At 47.4% G+C, this 19,713-nt stretch overlaps 1 long non-coding RNA gene across 1 annotated transcript; it reads left to right on the forward strand.

The window, feature by feature from the left end:
• The first annotated feature begins 13,348 nt into the window (after positions 1-13,348).
• LOC142802742 (uncharacterized) lies at positions 13,349-18,054 on the forward strand. Its single transcript, XR_012893975.1, has 3 exons — positions 13,349-13,519; positions 14,488-14,571; positions 17,908-18,054. It is a non-coding gene; the product is annotated as an uncharacterized LOC142802742 (long non-coding RNA).
• The last annotated feature ends 1,659 nt before the right edge of the window (positions 18,055-19,713 follow it).

Raw genomic sequence — 19,713 nt, forward strand, 5'->3', positions numbered from 1 at the left:
GAGCGGGCACAGAGGAAATGCGCCGAGCTTATCAGTTTGATGAAACAGGCATTGTCACACGCACACTATCTGGACGGAGATTAGCAGACCTCCGTGACTTAGTTCGTGCTGCGCTCTTACCTCTTACCGTACTTTGCTTCGAAGCTATAGACACCCACGAAGGTCACTTTGCTCGCTGGTGTAGCCACGTTTTCTTACGCCAGTGTTTAGTAAAGCTGCGCGGGATCGGATAGCGGCAATCCTTACTTCACAAAACATTCCAGTTATCTAATTAATGGTTAGCCCTCGCTTCGAAATTGGACACTCTGTTGAAACCACTGAAACAAAAGAGGTGGGCCGTTGCTAATTTTTTGCTTGGAGAGGCAAAGCATCGTTCAATCGCCATGGCATCGCAGGCGTCTGGAAGCGCTACCCCCGTCGATGCAGCAGCGGGCGGGCCGGAATACGCGGGCAGTGGTTCACCTGGAGGCAAAGACAACCGAAGGAACAAGCGGTTCAGCTTGTGGCGTCCAAAGTGGATCCAGAAGCAGGGTACCACCGCAGGACAGGTCAGTTACATATTCTGCTCCTCCTGAAGACGTCATATTCAATGTCAGCATTGCCGAGTCACTATAGCAAGCCTGTCTATGGCTAAGATCTGGACTTTTACAGCGTCCGCGTGGGAGACGCCTAGTGGCCTTTAGAGAGCAGTAGAAGGATTAGTGTGTATTGAAGCATTTTCACACGTTTAAGCAGAACCTCTGCGGCGAAAAAAACATTCATGCATTAAAAGGGGGAAAAAAGGTTACCGGCACTGGGGCTTGAAATAAGGCCCCCAAGACGCAACCTACTACAAAGGTTCACGCTTACGCACCACTTACAGCGCACCGTGATAACCCTTCCACTCCTTTATCTCATCCCCTTCCTCATTCTTTGGACTGCGCACTGATCGAAAGGGCTACTGCTGTCGGCTAAACTTATCTCCGATCTGCTACGATTATAGTAAAAACAAGAAAGCTGCGTAGCTGCTTAGGAGGTGGTTAAGAACAGGGGAGAAGAGGCACTGCGGTCAAACTTCACCCAATTCATGGTATAACTGTCAGTTCAAGCGCAGGAATAAACAGAAAGGAAGAGAGGACGAGCACTTTCTCGCAACTAAACGATTTATTAGTAAGGGAAAAATATACGATTGCCTGATTATATCTTCTTCCCTTTCTAATAAATTGTTTAGTTGCGAGAAAGCGCTTGTCCTCTCTTCCTTTCTGTTTATTCGTGCACTTGAACTGACAGTTATACCATGCATATCCAACTAGCCCAACTTTCGATTCTGTTGCAATTCACCCAAATCACACCCCCCCCCCCCCGCCCTGTTAAAAAACTTTGCGCATGCCTATTACTGTAAGAGAGCGATTCCTAATGGATGCAACAAAGGCCGAGGATTCTGTGACCGGTCGAATGTCGCAGGAGAACTCGCAAGCGGTAGCGCCTCAAGGGACCTCAAGCGTCTGGGTGGATCTGCCAGCCAACCAGCATGACGGTACGGGTAGGGAGATCGTGGCGCAAGCTCCACCGTCACACATTGGTCTCACGGCGAGTTAGAGATGCTCATGATTTTAGTTGTACCTTCTCGAAAGAACCCGGCATCCAGATGGTACCTAGCATGTTCTCTACAAAAATCTTACTCTATCATTTTCACTCTAGATCACAGCTCCTCCTTTCACTCCTTTCTTTGTACAAACAACGCAGTAGGACCTTGAGCGCCCTGTAGTAATAAGGAATCAATTCATTCATCCTGTTTACTAGAACGCCACAAAGATAACTTTGTTTTCACATCTCGAGTGCGGGTTTCCATTTCCAATGTGTAACTTTCCGTGTGCACCACTTATATGCGCTCACCTTTGGGAGCGTAGCCAGGAAATTTTTCAGGAGGTGGGGAGAGGAGGTCCAATCATTACTTATATATGCTCATGCACGTCTTATAAACCAGGAAAATTTAAAAACATTGGAGGTTTGAAGCCTCCCTAACTTGAACACCCCCTCTGGTTACGCAACTCCTTATCTTGCAATGAGTACAACCAGCGTTCTCTGGCATAACTCATGCGAAATAATTGCCGCTACTGGCGTGACATAGCACTAGTTGCCGTTCGTCTCAAACTATGCAATCAGCCTGGCGCTTGACAAATTAGTGGTGGTGTAGGAGTCTAGGCCAGCTGGTTATTCGTGAGTATATGATATGTAACCATAGGTAACCACACAGATACACGGGACACGGAAAGAAACAACATGAAGCTGTGTTGACAACATGGACAAGGCGCCATCTATAGACAGATTACTTGTTTCAATTCTCGCAGACGCCCAGAATACTACAAACAAAAAGGTGCTTCGGATGCAGGAGCCCGAATCCGAGCTGCATCCTCCAGAGAGTCCTGATGCGCGGTCAGTACGTGAGTTCGGCCTCTCTCGACCGTTCGTGCCAGGCGGCAGCAAAACCGACGGACCTACGCACTCCTTCGTCGATACAAGTATCACGAAGCAGGCGGCGCGCAAAAAGAACCATGGGTTCAGCGTCTTTTTGTGGGATGAAGACCAAAAATCTGATAAGGTCCAGAGGCTCAAGGAGTCTACAGGAAGCACGAATCCTTCAACCACGGATAAGGAAGCGAAGGGAGGTCCCTCCTGGTACCGCAAGATGAGCGCCTTCGCCTACAAGGTCGTTGGTAAGCGCTTTTCTATAGCATCCTCCAAGCCGGTCGATAACGCTAGCGACGCAGTCGACAATGACCGCTGCAGGACGCCTCTCAGGAGTGCCAGGGAACAGGTGGAATTGCAGAAAAAAAGGTTCGCAGACAATTCTTCCAAGGTTCCCACCGGTCACGCGCTTTGCCACTACAGCGATAACTATGGCAGAGAGGGAAATGGTTTTTGTCTTTTGCCGCCACTTGTCACGGAAGATGCCTCGACTTCTTTTTTGCTACCACCTGCAACACACGGTCTCACGACTTGTGCTTTGCCTCCCCCTGTAACGGGCAGTGCCATGACCATTCTTTTGCCGCTAGCTGCCACGGAAAGTGTCATGACGTGTCCTTGGCCACCACCTGCCACAGACGGTGCCACGACTTCTACCGCTGACGTGAACGCGTCGTCGTCGAGCAAGCGTGCCTACCCGTCGTTTATCCAGAGTCGCGCGTTTACAACTGAACCCGAAGCGTTTGCTTCGCTGGCTCCTGTGGTGGATTCCTCTGGTCCCGATGCAGATAAGATGGGAACAGTTGCTACCTCGAACGCGACGGGTTTCGGCAGTCACCCATCGGATGAGATACATATGGCTGAGCCGGGTGCCGATGCTAAGTCGCGTAGTAGTTCCGTAATCGGTTATCGCAAGTCCGAGCTCTCATCTCAGAGCCACATGCCTGCCACAGTCTCAGGCACCGCGACACCCGTTACGCCTAGTTTGGAAGGCCTTGCGGTTAAAAATAGGGCTATCCCCCCTGATTCCAGACCGATGAACGCTGACACACGTGAGCTTGACAGCAAGACCGCTTTGACCGAGGCTGAACGTGTCAGTGGCAATAATCTTAGACGCCATCCAGTTGGAGTGACTTCTGATCTGGTCACTGACAAAGAACGGACCAATGGTGTCTGCAAGGATGGCGAGGGTCAAGTCAGCAAAAATATCAGCCAACTAATCGTCAAGGGCGAGACTGGAACGCATGCCAAGAGGCCCGGCGAAATTTCGACCAACAAAATTGAAGGTAACGACACTATACGTCGGAAGAAAGCACGTCTAAAGATGCGCTCGGGTAAGAAAAAAGGTGTGGGTGGCAAAAAGGCAAAGCGATCTGGAAACAAGAGCGAGTATAGCGCTGTCTTGAAGTCTTCCAGTTGCGAACCAACGCGTCTTGATGGCGGCACGCCTGCAAGCGACCAACAGCCAGAAGTCAGCCGTTTTAAGTCGGACGAACCGTCAGAGATAGCCAAAGCTTCTCTGGGGGAGAACATGGGCAAAACGCTAATACCGAAGGCTGCTTCCGATTTCGATATAAAGGGAAATGATTATCAGGAGACGTTGGGGTTCAACGCTGTTACGTCTGTGAGAGCAGGTCAACAGCGCTCCACCACCAGTCATCAAGCCGTTCCTTCCAGCGCATGGCCGCTCCATAGCACCGAATCAGATGCTGCCGGTACGAGACGCATGTCTGCTGAGTACGGCGATCTGACAAAGCCGTCAGTGCAACCGGAAGCAGCCTGCGAACAGAAAGTGGACACGACGGCATTGGAACGCAAGAGTAAGCTCAGACAAGCCAGTGACAACGGCACAAGTGACCAGAAGGCGCCGTTCAAGGAATCCTGGACCTCTAAGTCACCTACGAAACGTTCTTCCCAGAGTCCTGTCCGCAAGAAGGTGGTGAAAGATCACGCAGGTGGGCTAGACGGCAATGACCACGTCATGACGGAGGTCGGAACCAGCAAAGATGTTTGTCCGGGAAGCACGGTGATTCAAAAGAAAGACGGTGGGCCTCCTTTTAATACTACACACACACCTGGGAACGTCGAGACGACTGGGGTTTCACACGACCATGCAAAACAGGCAAAGCCCCTAGCGGCGTCCATGAGCGCTTACCAGACGTCCTCCCTGAAGGATTGCGCCGCAACGAAGGTGGAACAAACACATATCTCCACTGCTAGTGACGTCGGACTTGCCTCGACGACACGCCTTATTTGCCGCCAGATTCAGGCTAGATTCAAGCTGCACGAGAAGCGGAAGCAGTCTGTCGTGTCCTTCGGGAGGGGCGTCAAGGAGCCGCATGCCGATGACAAGAAGCCCCCACTGAAACGAGAGGTGAGCGGCATGATGTTTAGTGGTGCAGCCGTGCTCGGACATGTTGTACGGTCATGTCGTTGTTGTCTAAAGCGCAATCAAGTTCGACTAGACCACGTTGGCGGGTCTTATACTGCTCTTGAGCCAATGTAGGCGGGCAAAGTGCGATGATGCTGTGACATGTGCGATGTCAAATTGACGCTCTTCGAGACACCAAAGTTTCGGCGCGTATTTATGCGAGGGACCCTGGATTTGTGCGCTATTAAACTAAATCGAGCAATAGCGTTGCCTGTCTGAGCAGTGCGAGCCTGTGCGCTATCTTGAAGGATCGCGTTTTTCTTGTAGCCGGCAAAATTTGTAGTGGATAAGTGGGTAAGTACATGCAGATTCAGCTATCAATTATGGGAGGAATCGAGTTGCTTGCACACGGCTTTCAATGCGGTAGCGTTCCCATCGTAGACACGTGGTTTGCATGAAAAGTCCGACGTTCGGGCTTTGTATGTAACTGACACATTCACTGGCCGTCGCAGTCGACGGCTCTGGCGCACTTGCAAGAACTGACTCTGAAATCCACATCCAAAAAGAAGAGCTTGTCTACAATCCTCAAGAGTCCGACAGCACCGAAGGGCTTTACTCAGCGAGCTCCCTCAGTCGACTTTGGCCCCGAGAAGTTCACTCTCATTAGGTAGGCACACAATTTTAGTGCTTCTATCGGCTTGAGCGAGTCGGTAAATATTTGTTTTTGAGCACGCCAATCCACGGGAATGTTTTCCCTGGCTTTTAGGGACTCGAAAGTGCACTGCCCACTCAAACGCCGAGGGGGGAAATGGGTAGACCATGTAGCTCAAGACATGTAGCTCAAGACTCACTGTCTTAGAACAAGTATCCGTTACACTCTACGCATCGAAGGTGTTTTAAATAAATAAAACACTTACCATGAAATCGTTATAGTTACCTATGAAATAACCTTTGAAAGAATGTCACGGATTAACTGCTATATATATAAAAAGCGTGACTAGTTCCACTATATAGAAATCGATATTAAACGAAAGTGAAACATGTCTTCAGAGAGGTAGTCGAGCGCTTATTGCGCATTGTTCCAGCCACAGCAACGATTTGAAAAGTCATGTTAAGAATGGCAAGCAGCTCGAAATTTGCAGCGCACACCTCAAGCAGAAAGCACACACGAAATTAGCATACACAGGGTGAGTGCGGACTAATGGCGAATCTCATTGAGAGAACAAGAGGGGCAGGGCAATGAGGTGTGGGAGGCAGAGAACTGAGAGCAAGGCCACTCGATCTGCCACTTGATTGCGGCACGCTCCAGGAGAGCAGGTGACAGGGTGGCGAGAGGGGAGACCATGTGGTCGAAACATTCCAAGCCCTAGCATTCTATTTGGGGCAGCAGCGAAATACGCGTGACATCGGTCCTTCACATGTTCATCATTATCGTAATACACAGTATGTTTGTGCAACGATGCATTCGGTAGACGTTGTCATCGTCAAACTACAGATGGTTGCTACCATTGCCGCCGCACTCGCCGGCTGAAGAGAAATTCGGAGATTATGAGTTTGTGAGATCACGTGGCTCTCGTTGATTGCACCTACTCCGCTTCTTAGGCGAGATAAGTTCACTACGAACTGCTTCTGGCTGCTCTCGGTGCAGCAAAAGCGCCCTCGCTCTCAATTGGTGACAGTGCTCTTAGCCTCCTACTCCTGTTCGACCACTGAAACACGGCGGCTCTGAAGAGAGCACTTTCATTGGACCTTTGGGTGCTAGTACTCTCCCAATGGAACTCGCCATAACTGTCGCAGCTCGACACTTAAAGCGCGCTGCTCAAACACAAAGAAAGACGCACGAAACGAGCGCACAAGTGTATGGAAGGCAAGCGTGAACAACTGTCAGCATTCTTCTTGCGTCGTATGTCAGCAGCACGCTCCTTCCGTAAACGTGACCGCGGCAGCGAGCGAAAAAGTTCTAGGGGCTTTAAGTGAAGCAACCTTCGTTCTCTCCCGAATTACGTGTCTGATACGCGTGCTAAGGGGACCACGCTCCATGGAGGTGACGACCTTTAGAGCGCGCCCAACGTGAGCCCGTTGCGCCAACTCGCTACTGATAACGAAAACGTGTTGAAGTTTCGAAGCTCTGAGGACCGCCAAAGGGTTCATGGTTCGATTTATTATCATGTGATAACGACTATCACTTTTTCTTGCCTTATTCATGCTCGCTCGGGGTAGTTGCCTTAAATTATGACGTGCACGTCTTATCGAATTTCGCGATAGACGGTAGGTGGGCGTTGATCGGTCTCACGCGACTCGTCTTAAAAATGAGCTGCAGGCAGTGAACAGATTAGATTTTTCTTTTTGGGTAGACGGGCGCTCGCTACGCTTGCGGCGGAGCCGTTGGACTGTATTTGCTTTGCATTGAGGGGGCACAAGTTCGCTCCGAATAAAGTCCGTCTACTTCACGTGCATGCCGTACGTGACAATATATATGGCTCACCGTTAGCACTCCCGACAGAGTACGTTTTCCGTGGCGTAGTGGTTAGCGCCACGCGCTGCGAATCGAGGGGTTGCTAGCTCGATTCTGCGACTTCTTTTTTTAAAGACGATAGTCTTTCTAGGGAACCTTCGACGCAAAAAATGTTGGTTTGTTCGTCTGTCTCTTTGTTTTTCCGCCCTTAACGATACCCCAAACCGCACCAAACGATCCCCCAAACGACCGGGCCCATCCGCAGCACTCACCAATATTGCTCAAGATTTTGCGTTCGTACTTGTGCAATTGTCAATTAAAAAGCAATTATTGCGCATATCTGAGGCAGCATAACAACACGTCAGTTTTCTGTGGTGTGTATTTTTACTAAAAAGGCATACATAAGTAATTCTAAGCCCCGTAGCGTTTATCATGCTGCGCTGACAATGATAAGTGTTTCCAACGCTTTTCTAAGACGACATGGTGGTGGCACCTACCCGTCGCCTTGCGTTCTACACCTTATCGCCTCCGAGACGGGCGTGCATGCCGCGCGCTTCGTTTTCCAAGATAACTGCCAGACGGCGCTCATGTCTCACGTGTGACTTGATGCGCTCGTTCGCCTCCGCTGCACGCTCGAGGCATTCTAACGCAGCGCCTCCAGAATACCATTCACCGATTGTTTTGCGCCGAACATCAAATAAACGTTTTGTTCACTCTCTCTAGACGCAAGACTACAGTCTTTCGATGACATTTGCAATTTAACATGCAGATGTAGGGCCAATTTTCTTTTATCTTTACAACCTGTTAGTATGTATTTTGCAACGTCATATTCGTGACGGAAATACGTCAGCGGAGCCGTGGTGGACCCCGGCATAAAACACTTTCATGTAAAAAACGACTCTGAGGAGAGAAAATTATTTTTACAGACGAGAACGTGATAATCGCGTTCACGTGACGCTGTATATGCAGCCCCTTACACACAACTGCTGTAAGCCGGTTGCCGTCCCGAATCTCCATCGGAAGCATGTCGTCGTTTGGCGAGAGCAGCGGTTCGAACCGAGGTCGGAGACCCACTGCGGCGAACCTCGTCAGTCGTCCCCAAAATAGCTTGTTCGACGATACAAGTACGCTGCGAACGGGCGGTGGCAGCACCCGACAGTTCATGACCGGTGAGGCCACCGTGTTTTCTCTTATCTTGTATTTCTGCATGCTCGCTGCACGAATCATCGTGAAGACGAAAATTCCAGGAACCTTAGGCCTATCGGCATAGTGGGGCTGTCCTTTCTTTGTTTCTTTCTTTCTTTCTTTCTTTCTTTCTTTCTTTCTTCCTTCCTTCCTTCCTTCCTTCCTTCCTTCCTTCCTTCCTTCCTTCCTTCCTTCCTTCCTTCCTTCCTTCCTTCCTTCCTTCCTTCCTTCTTGAAATATCCCATGTGTAGTGGAGCATACGCACTAACGTGTGTGCGCCTTCCAAAGAGAAGGAAAAACCCCGTGCTCTGATTGCACGAGAACCTGGGCCGCCTTTGCAAGACTTGTCGTACGGCCATTTTTCGTTGCGACATCGTTGCGACTTCTCCGGTTCAATAAACGTCATCACACATGGTTCAATGCTTCTCCTGTTTCCTTCCTCCATACCGGTACCTTCAACCACGTTCTTAGTAGCTAACTGCCAGAAATATCCTGGCAACACTGATACAAGCAACAACGAAAATTATGCTTAAAACATTGATTGCAACAATGAAATTCAACAATAAAACTCCGCAACAAGAAATGACAATGCATGTGTGTACTAGATATGCGTGTGTGTAAAAAAGAAACCAGAGAAGATGAGCTCAGTGAAAAATCTTCCCGAAACTTGACTTAATTTGCTAGTCGTGATTACAAATGAGCTGCTCTAAAAATATTCAGAGTTGTGCGTAAACACCAAAGTCAAACGTTAAGGTTACTTTAACAACACGGGTTTGTACATTGAGCACACGAATATATCTCAGTTCAGCCTCCGTCTGTTCTGGTGCAGGCAATCCTATTGGAAGCAAGTTTGGCACCGCTACCAAGAAGAACACGAGAAGGCAAGTGGAGTGTGCGATCGTGTGCACATTGAGCTTTTCGTTGTTACAGTGTGCACAATTGTGCTTGCTCAATACCTACATTTCGATACCGCTACCTTTTGACGCTTTGTATAAAGCCAGATGTACAATACTTTTACATGCGCCAGAGCCAACGCTTTGACAAGTAGTACCGTCTTTATCAAAGCAGCAACATGAGAGGCTGCCTTGAAAAAAGGCAGAATTCCTTCTCAAAGTGACCGTGAGTGGTGTTTCGGGCATGGTAAGAACTGTAGCTCACTCTATACGGATAAGAACGAACGAAACACACATTCGACACAACATGGTGCTGCGTTGCGTCAAATGTGCCCTTACTTTCTATGTTGTTCCGAATGTTTATTTTGCCCTTGACCGAAGTGGCTTTAAAAAAGAGAGAAATAAAGAATTAAGTGCGGCGGCATAACTGTCTCGCTTAATGGAGGTCACCTCGCCATTTGCCCTTGACGTTTAGCCTGCGTTACCATCATCATTATATTGAAGCGTTGGCTCTTGCGACACCTGTCCCATTGTTTAAGGATTTTTTATCGTTTTATGCCTCCATCTTCTTCTGAACTTATGCTTTGTGTAAACCCACTGTCTTAACAAACAGAACTCAGCAAAGACATTTCTAAGATAGTACACACTACTTTTGTTGCAGCATCCCCCGCCACCATAGTCCTCCATATCAGCTGCAATATCAATATGGCCTATAAAAGTAAATAAATGCGCAAATAGATCAAATAGCAGCAATTAAACCACCTCAGACATTTACAAATGCTCGAACAGTGCATGCGGCCGTACAATCGAAAATACATTGTAACATATTTTCTTTAATAAACAGAAATAACCAAAACCATTTACTATGATAGTGCAGTAATACCTGTGTTGCAGCAATATCAGTGTCTTATGGAAGTAGAGAGAGAGAGAGAGAAAGAATTTATTTACAGAAAGGTAGAGAGGTCGGCCTGAGCTATAGTTTGCTCTGGCCTGCTACTCTACACTGGGGAAGGGTGACTGGGGAGTGAAAGAGTGATGAATGACGATGGTAAGGTAGAGAGATGATATGTCCTTAATTGGCTGGGTAACTCTACAGACGTGCATCCAGTCCAGTGGCTTCGAAGAAAACGATGACGGCTCGTATAACCACATGTGTGCTGCTAGCGTCAGGCCAAAGACCTAACACAACCTCATCGGTTAATGGTCGACTAATATATCGGCCAATCGAAGATATCAGTTGCTGACGTTCGCTTGCATATGCTGGACAGTCGCAAAATATATGTTCGAGCGTTTCTGGCATCCGACAGTGACCACAATTGAGACCTGTGTCATTACAGCCAATCAAGTGGGTGTAACGTCTCGTGTAAGCCACACCGAGGCGAATGCGGTGGATAATGCATGAAATGCTTCGCTTTAACTTGTGAGGCATACGGAACTTCATTTCCGGGTCCCATTTGTGCAAGTAAGTGAACATTGAAGCGAATATCAAAAATAACAGCAATCCAAGCACCTAAGACGTATACAAATGCTTGAACAATAGATACTTTGGATGATAATAAACTTTCGAAAAATGAACCATTCAAACAGCAAAGCGGGAATACGTATTGCATTTAATGCGTATTCTGTCAAAAGTATAATAAAAAAAACTTGACATGCACAAATTTATGCCTTAACGAAACATTCACACTATATAAGACTGCATTATTAGTAATACATGCAATGCCAGCAGGAAGCTGATTACAGTTACCATATAGCAAGTGTAGTATAGCGGGGAGTTAAAGAAATGACTAGTGCGAGCGAAAACGGACTCGACTTGAAGTTGATGATCACGTCGCGAGGGTGCACGATGGGCTGGTTTAACATAAAAAGTAGCCCGCGATGACGGGCTGTGATAAGTCTTATGAGATTAGTGAAAGAACGCGGAGTCATCTCCGACCAGGCGTTACGTATCCTGCGCAATGCGGACCCGAGTGCCCTGAAGCAGCACACTGTCATCTGCATGGTTCCCCGCTAATCTCGGCCGGGTGCCGGGTGCCGGGTGCCCTATCCAACCTCAACGAGATCGCCCACGATACAGCGCGCGCATTTACCGACCGCACTGCCACAGGGCAACCTCATCTTGCTGGGTTGGATACCAATCGGGATGCACCAATTACGTACAATGAAATTACAAAGCACTTTTACCTGGAACGCCGCATTTTTCCACCCCCACATCCGAAACTTAACCGACCGCAGACATTAACCCTACGCCTATTACAGACACACACGTACCCAAACCTTGCCACGCTTCACGTTTGTTATCCCGATGCATACCCCAGCGACACATGCCCATCATGTGGACACACAGCGACACTCGAACACATGCTCTGGGAGTGTAGAACAACTCCTCCCGACTCTACCTCAAGCAAGTGGGAGAGGTCCCTCAGGAGCTCACTTCTGGCCAACCAGAAATGGGCCGTCCAGCAGGCCCACGAAGCGGCCGCCAGGTACTCCCTGTCGGTTCCTACGTGGGAGACGCCCGCTACGCGCTAAGCGCGTCCTGCAGGACTGAAATAAAGTTTTTTCATTCCATACTATTAGTGAAAAAAGCGTGACCAGTCTGTGTTTTTTGAGAGGAACAAGATTAATTGAGGATTTAATTTCTGTTATGCTTCACATTTTAGGGTAGTATTTTGGGGATAAATCGAGCTGTTTTATTCTGTAGAGGTTCCACTGCATGAATGGGGTATGCCTGATACGGGCTCCAGATTAGTGACGCATGTTCAATTTTCGAACGCATCAAAGCGTTGTAAGCTAGAATTTCGGTAGCGGCGTTCGCTAAACTTAAGTTTCGCCGAATGAAGCCAAGTGTTTCGGATGATTTTCGAACCACGGCGTCTATATGGGTGTTTTATGTTAAATCATGAGTGACATATGAACGCCCAACTACTTGATAGAGCATGCGTAATGCTATGGAAGTATTGTTAAATATGTCACCAGATGGTATAGGGTTAGGTTTTTTCGAGAGTCGGATTACTTTGGTCTTGCTGACGCTAGTTTCAGTTTTGCAGTCTTCACACCATTCACTGAATTTTTCTACATCCGATTGTAAGTATCAAGCACCCATACCATTAGTATTTTATTTATAAATTGATCATCAGCAAATAATCTCACTGTGGAACACAAACAATTAGCAGTATCATTAATATAAACTGAAAACAGGATCGGTCCTAGCATGTAGCCCTGAGAGAGACCAGATTTAACGTAGATCAACGGTGAAGAGTGATCATTCGCAGAAACTGCTTGGTAGCTGCTAGTTAAAAAATTGGTGATGCACTTAATGATTCTTATGTTGATGTTGAGGCATGTTAGTTTGTGTATTGCGTTCAAGTGAGGAACCTTGTCGAAGGCTCTCCCAAGTACTGCCAGTCATGCGATTAGGAAAAGCTGTTGCTGATAAACGCGCCAACACCTATAAATGATATCGACAAGAAAAATAATCGCAGTAGTTTCAATATCTATCGCCTGCAGACGTCGTTGAAGAATAAGGAAGTTGTTTTCTCGTGCCCTTGGTCGTTTCGTTAATCAGTACGCAGATACTATGCGGCCATTTCTATACTATATGGTGTAATACTTAAGTGCGATGCTTTTGGTCGCAGTGGTCGTGAGCGGGACGTGCATAACGCCTTAATTCTTGGCCCCTCGCTGATGACTGTGCTGGGAAACATCTGCAGCTTCCGCTCGGGCGGCAACAAGAAGGCCCTGAGGGGCGTCTCCCTCGCGTGAGTCAACGTTCACCCTGTTTCGTAGCCCCGCCATACGCTGTACAAATAAACAGAAAAAAAGGTATTGAACAATTGCAGTAGACTGATAGCGTGTGTGAAACTATTGTAACGCTATACTACAGCGTATTTTATCCATGAAACCTATGAAACTTTGAAATGATAAAAACAAATGCGGATTTCTTTTTTTCAGAACTTAGAGGACAATAACTGAACTGTATTATAAAAGCCTGTAAAATGAGATGCCAAGACTCGATCTTTTGAAAGCGTGGAAATTCTCGTGTCGTAGGTCACACGTGGCGTTGCGGTCCGTCTCCGAGGTCACGTGGGCGGTCGCGACGCTGCCCGGGGTGTTGCTGGCACTGGTCGCATGCAGCGCGGTCATCTGGTTGATCTACGTCAAGCCATAGTGAGGGCAATCAATATTACTAACAACAGACTTGTAGTGATGGCGTCTTCGTACACTTTTGTGTAAACTGAGCGATCTTGTATAAATTTCTGTGAGATAAATGGAATACGCGTCCGCAACAAGTACAGGACCGAATCGATTGGCCGAACACTTGCCCTGGTGTGGGCTTAGTTAGTATGATGATGATGTTGGTGGTGATGATGATGAATACGAATCAAACTGAGTATCAATCGATCGCCAGTCAGATATTGCTAGAATATTAAGCCCATCACTTACAAGATGACTCCTGAATCCCAGAATATCTTATTTGCAACAAATATTCACAGACTTCAGCAAAGGAACATTATGATTACTTCCAAACGACAAGTAAATACCACAAATGGGGAAACTGAGCCACGTTCGTATACAGAAGCGACTACATGGTTCGAGATATCGTGCAAGTACATATTTAAGCTCAACAATTGCTGCTGTGTTCGAGGCGTACCTTGTCCTGATTAGGTAGTGTACCGTGGTGTTTTCACCTAATAACCTATACTCGGTGATCAGCTGGTACACAAAACTAACATAAACTGAAACAACTTTTCATGAATCACATTACGATAATAGTGGCTCTATGAGACTCGTACACGGCAGTTTCAAGCAAGTACACTTTAACATAGCGATCAATATCTATCTATCTATCTATCTATCTATCTATCTATCTATCTATCTATCTATCTGTCTGTCTGTCTGTCTGTCTGTCTGTCTGTCTGTCTGTCTGTCTGTCTGTCTGTCTGTCTGTCTGTCTATCTATCTATCTATCTATCTATCTATCTATCTATCTATCTATCTATCTATCTATCTATCTATCTATCTATCTATCTATCTATCTATCTATCTATCTATCTATCTATCTATCTATCTATCTATCTATCTATCTATCTATCTATCTATCTATCTATCTATCTATCTAATCTCCCGCTGCCCAGTGAACCGGCACCGTACTCGTCGGAGAACCTGGGCGTCATGAGAGTTGCTCGAGAGAAATACGCTAGCCGGCAACAACGGCACAGGTGAGCCCACAATGACATTTCTTTATAATTACGCCTGTGAAAATCGAAGCATTCCATACACGGTAATGCTGACGCGAACATTAAAGAGGCACCAAAGAGAAGCAATGACTTGGTTTAGGTCGACATATACAGTGTGAGAACTTTTTAGCCATATGTTTCACTATCATAAGTTCGTTATTAGAGGAGAAGTCAAGGTTTAGGTTTCAGTTTTAAATTTCGCACCGAACTCTCCACCTGTTTTTTTTTTTAAAGTTTCAAAGATGTCTTTTCCGTATTTACGCGACAACGACTCAATGAAATTTTCCGAAACTTTGTATGCTAGGTCTATGACACCCGGAGATGACACTTTACTTCATTCTTATTCATTATAAGCTACGTAGCACCAAAGCATTGAAGGACTCTGGTAGCACCCAGAAGACGCCTCAAAATCTTTGACGTCGTCGTGGTTTTTGGCGCGAGAATATCAAGGGGGCGACTCCGCCGGCATTTTCTTTTCGCGCGCTTTCTTGCTTACCAAGCATCGCGGTGAGAGACCTCTCTTTTTCCGGATTGTGAAATTGTACTTTCACTAATACGCGAAAAATCGTTTTGCTCTTTAGTGGCCTATTAATGCGAAAGCTTCACGTTATCGTGTCGTGAACTAAAAAAAAATCATTTCGAGATTTGACGGTACCTGGCGGTACTTCGACGGACTGCCTTGAAGAAGAGAATACAATTCACTTGTCGAAATGTTGGCTCCGGGGACGGCACCTGTTCAAGCATTTTCTGTATATTCAAGCCGCTATCTTCTTCTGAACTTCTGCCTCAAATAAATAACATGACGTCACATGTGACGTACCGTGATGTTGCAGATCACCAAAGTTTGTAGCGTCGTCATGACGTAATCACAAAACAGCTTTGCTTGGTCAAAAATGAGCGTATCTCGCAGTCACTGCAAGAGCTCGTTAGGTGCAGAAGGCTTTGGTGAAGTGGGCGGGGGGTGGGGTGAATCAATACAATCAGCTAAAAAAACGATAACTTTCGCCTTCGAGTCGTCCGGTGAGAATCCATGAAGACCTTGAGAATTTGTTCCTGGGCACGTTAGTTCATAATGCTCATAAACTCAGCGGCAGAGCACCAAGTCTGTGTGTGCTCTCCTATATGACCGATACGGAAGTGCGCTCTTTCGTTTTGGGCCATTCGATTTTTTTTTATAATCTCGGATGTGAGCCGAGCGTCGATGGCTTTGAGCGTGGGCTACCTCCTGCAGTGGACGATGATTGCAGTATAAGTGCGTTGATATGGTAAATGATGGACATCATCATCGGGACAGTTACCATTTGTCGTTTACACTTGATGTTGAAAGGCCGCCTTGATACGTTAGCAGATATAACGTGTTGTCTTACCTAGCTAGAGGACGCGGTTTCGATTTCCGGGCGCTGATTCACATTCTGATGGACACAAAACACAATAACGCTCGCGTATTTAAGGTTATGAGACTGTTAAGAGCGTCACCTATACTCAAAACTAATCCTGGGCCTTCCACTGGCGTACATCACTATCGTGTTGTATAGGTTTCACCTTCCTTCTTTTTTTTTAGTTCATATCACGCCTGTGCGACGTTTGCATGAACTCTGCAGCAAATAAGCATGTAACAGTTTGGCAAGCGCTGTACAGTGTCAATTTTCATGAACGGGAACACGGGAGCGCGTGGCCTGCGCGCTCCGGGTGATGCTGGCAGCGTGTTCAAGCGGGAACGAGAGCAACTACAGTAGAGTCACTGGAATTTTTTCTTCCAGTCACTCTAAACCACAGTCTCTTTTGGCGTCATCTCACGGCGAGCCGAACAACCATTCGTTGTTGATATAGAACCAGCGGCAAGATTGCGACCCCCTCCCCTTGAAGGCGATTACGTGCGAGCCGGTAGTCGTCTTGAAGGAGGAGGGGTTGCAATCTTGCCAGTAGTTCCACATCAGCACTTACATCTTGTTCTGCTCACCACGAGATGACGCGAGAAGAGAATGTGGTTGCTATCGCTCCCACTTGAACGCGCTGCCAGCAGCCGCCGGGGACTTGACAACCGGAGCGCGCAGGCCACGCGTCGCCGTGTTCCATTTCATAAAAATTGACACTGTACATTGTTGCGAGTTTTAAAAGAAGCAATGATAAAGTACGACTTTATGGGGGCAATCTTGTAAAATGTTTTCAATTGCCGCCACATCAGCGCACTCGCACCTTGACGATCCACACCAGACAGCGAAGGTTCCCACTATCGGTGGCATCGGCTAGTCGGTTCTACATATGCGCTGCGCGGGTTCGTGCTAGTTCATCTGTGTCATGAACAGGAACACGGGCGAGCACGCTGCGCAACGTGTTGCCTTGCTCGCACTCGACCTTGAGAGCTTTGTTTAGCTATAGCGCCTACGCATGACTGCATCGAAGTCCGGGCGGTGTTTCCACAAAGCAACTTTCATGCGCGCATGCAGGGGCGTGCATTTAGCCTGCGCTGCTTACGTGGCAGTATTTGTGGTGACGTATACGTGCCGTCACGTCTACTCAATGTGGACCAAAGGTGAGCGACATGCTATTCTGGGCAACTGTATACAACAAACTTTGAAGTGTTACGTAAGGCATAACGGCTGTGTGAGACTTCTATGCAGCTGCCCTTGATACATCGGTATACAAACGTGTGTGCTGAATGTCGATGCGTAGGCTTGATGTACAATACATTATTGAGTCCGAGTACGCATATGCATATATGTTGCCAGGAAAATTGTGCCACGATAATTTTTAAAGCGCATCCCTTCAGAAACTCGACAATACGATCAGAACAAGCACAGCTATTATTCCCTCAACAACTCTGAAATATGGTTATAACAATCACAGTTATTAAAGTCCAGATTATATGTCTGGGGCTAGATAAAAGTGATAAAGGGAAGATAAAGAGACAATTGCTTTCTGACATGACGCTAAAAAAAGTGAAATTTTATTTCGTGTTAGCGTCGAATACGCATGATTAAGGCTTACCGAGTGATATGACTGCAGTGAGACGGTATATAGTTTTGAACGGATTGGGCGTAGAGCATCAACCCAAACGTAACTGCTTCGTACTACACAGTGCTTACAGTAGATAAATAAGCATGGTCAGTCTGTATGCAAGGTATGCGCTTGCTACGTGCTATATAAAAGCCATTTACGTGCTCAACACATGAATCGGCAACGCCTCTCAAGCTTTGAAGCCTAGCGTTCGCGTGGTAACGCGCCAACAAAATTTCGCATAGTGCGCTCAAAGTTAACGCTCCAGGTCGACAGAGCTGAATGAATTGCTTGTAGCGATAAACGTGGGGAAATGTGCAGGTTGGCTCTGCTTTCTGCCCAGACGTCGATGATGCTAGCAACGAGCTTGGTGACGTCATGCATGCAGTCTGCATTCGATTTCATCCGGGAGGTGTGGCACGTGGTGCCTTGGAGCGTCCTTTTGTTTATCGGGGCCACCCAGGTCTCGTCGAAGCTGCTGCAGGTATATATACACACGCCATGCATTCGCTTTCACGTGTATCTCGCTTGTCGACCCGTATCGTTTATCAGCCCAACGCTTTTCTTCAGCTGCTGCTGATAACGGTGACGATAATGATGACTTTTGGTTTTCGCCCTGCACGTGTTGTCGACGCCACTGAACGTAGAAGTGTGGCAGCTTGGGCTAGTTGGTATGGCATGACGATAGTTATAGCGCGAGAACAAAACGACGACACCGAAACAACAAGGACACGAAGGACACGTAGCACTCGTGTCCTTCTTCTTGTCTTTGTGTCGTCATAACTATCATCATGCCAGTGAACGATCACATTCCGCTTTTTATAAAGCACTTAAACGGGCCCTAGACCACCCTGAAGTCGAAATTCAGTTGTGGTCTCGCAGCAATTGAGCCCGGCTCTGCAAGAAATAAGCAGGCTCGAAAATGTTTCCAAACGGTGCCGTACCGGTGGAGTTACCGCACGCGTTTTATGATCTAAAAGCGCCTCTCGCCCGCTTCGTTCTTTCCTTGCCTCTCCTCCAGTCCGAGCACTCCCTCTTATCGTGAAAGGAGAAGGAACAGCAAGCGGGCGTACCTGTGAGCAGACAAATGGGTTCTTCATCTTGTCGACATGAATAAATTCGCGTTGTAACCACACGACAGCACTGGCGATAAAGTATAGCTAAGTGGGCTAGTGGGAAATTACCACATCGTGATCAGGGCACAAAAAGGATGAAAAACACAAGAAAGTGCACGTGTTCGTTGTGTCGCGCTCTTGCGTTTTTTGTCCCTTTTGTGCACTGATCGTGATGTGAATGCTGAGGATACCGCAAGGCCCGCAGAGGACTAGGGGATTTTTTTTTTCATAATTTCTGGTGCACCCGCGCGGCTCGAAGCACTGCCGGTATACACTGCTGACCATCATGGCTTCCTGAACTCAGCACGTGTGCTTACGCGAAATGTTAAAAAAATTACGGCTGTGGTTCTGGGGGCCCTTTGATGCGTTTGCCTTAAAATGTAATTATAACATATTTTTTATACGCGCGCTTGTAATATAGGTAGTGAAATGTCAGCGCGGTCCACTAATCAAATCGTCGCAGGTGTACGACATCCCGCACGGCGTGTTCAAGCTGGTGTCCCCATCTTTCTGGGAGGAGCGCACCGCGGTCGAGGCGCGGGTCATGCTGGCCATCGCCGCCAGCTCGGTCATGGCCGCGGACAAGCAGGCCATCGTTCAGGTCATGGCACCGGTCGTTGCGAACATCGTGAGTGTCGACATGGAAGGGACGTGCACGCATCCGACAAGCGCATTGTCTATAGCGAGAACCGGCCGAGATGTGTCTCGGGCGGAATACACCGTGTTTTGTTTTTCGCGTATTAATCTCTCTCTCTCTCTCTCTCTCTCACACACACACACACACAAATAAATAAATAAATAAATAAATAAGACTCACAACGACCCTTATTTATTCTCCTAAGGTGACTCGAAGCGAGTGCCATCTCATTTTACTTCTCAGTCAATGCATTTATCCTCATCCAGCCCATAACAAAAGCTTCCTGCACATAACTGCTTTTTTGCGCTCCCACCAGGATCGGAGGCATCGCGAGATTTCTGCACATCACCTCGTTTTGCACTGTCTCCCGTGATC

The sequence above is a fragment of the Rhipicephalus microplus genome, chromosome 3 (genome assembly GCF_043290135.1).
Source record: "Rhipicephalus microplus isolate Deutch F79 chromosome 3, USDA_Rmic, whole genome shotgun sequence".
Taxonomy (NCBI): domain Eukaryota; kingdom Metazoa; phylum Arthropoda; class Arachnida; order Ixodida; family Ixodidae; genus Rhipicephalus; species Rhipicephalus microplus.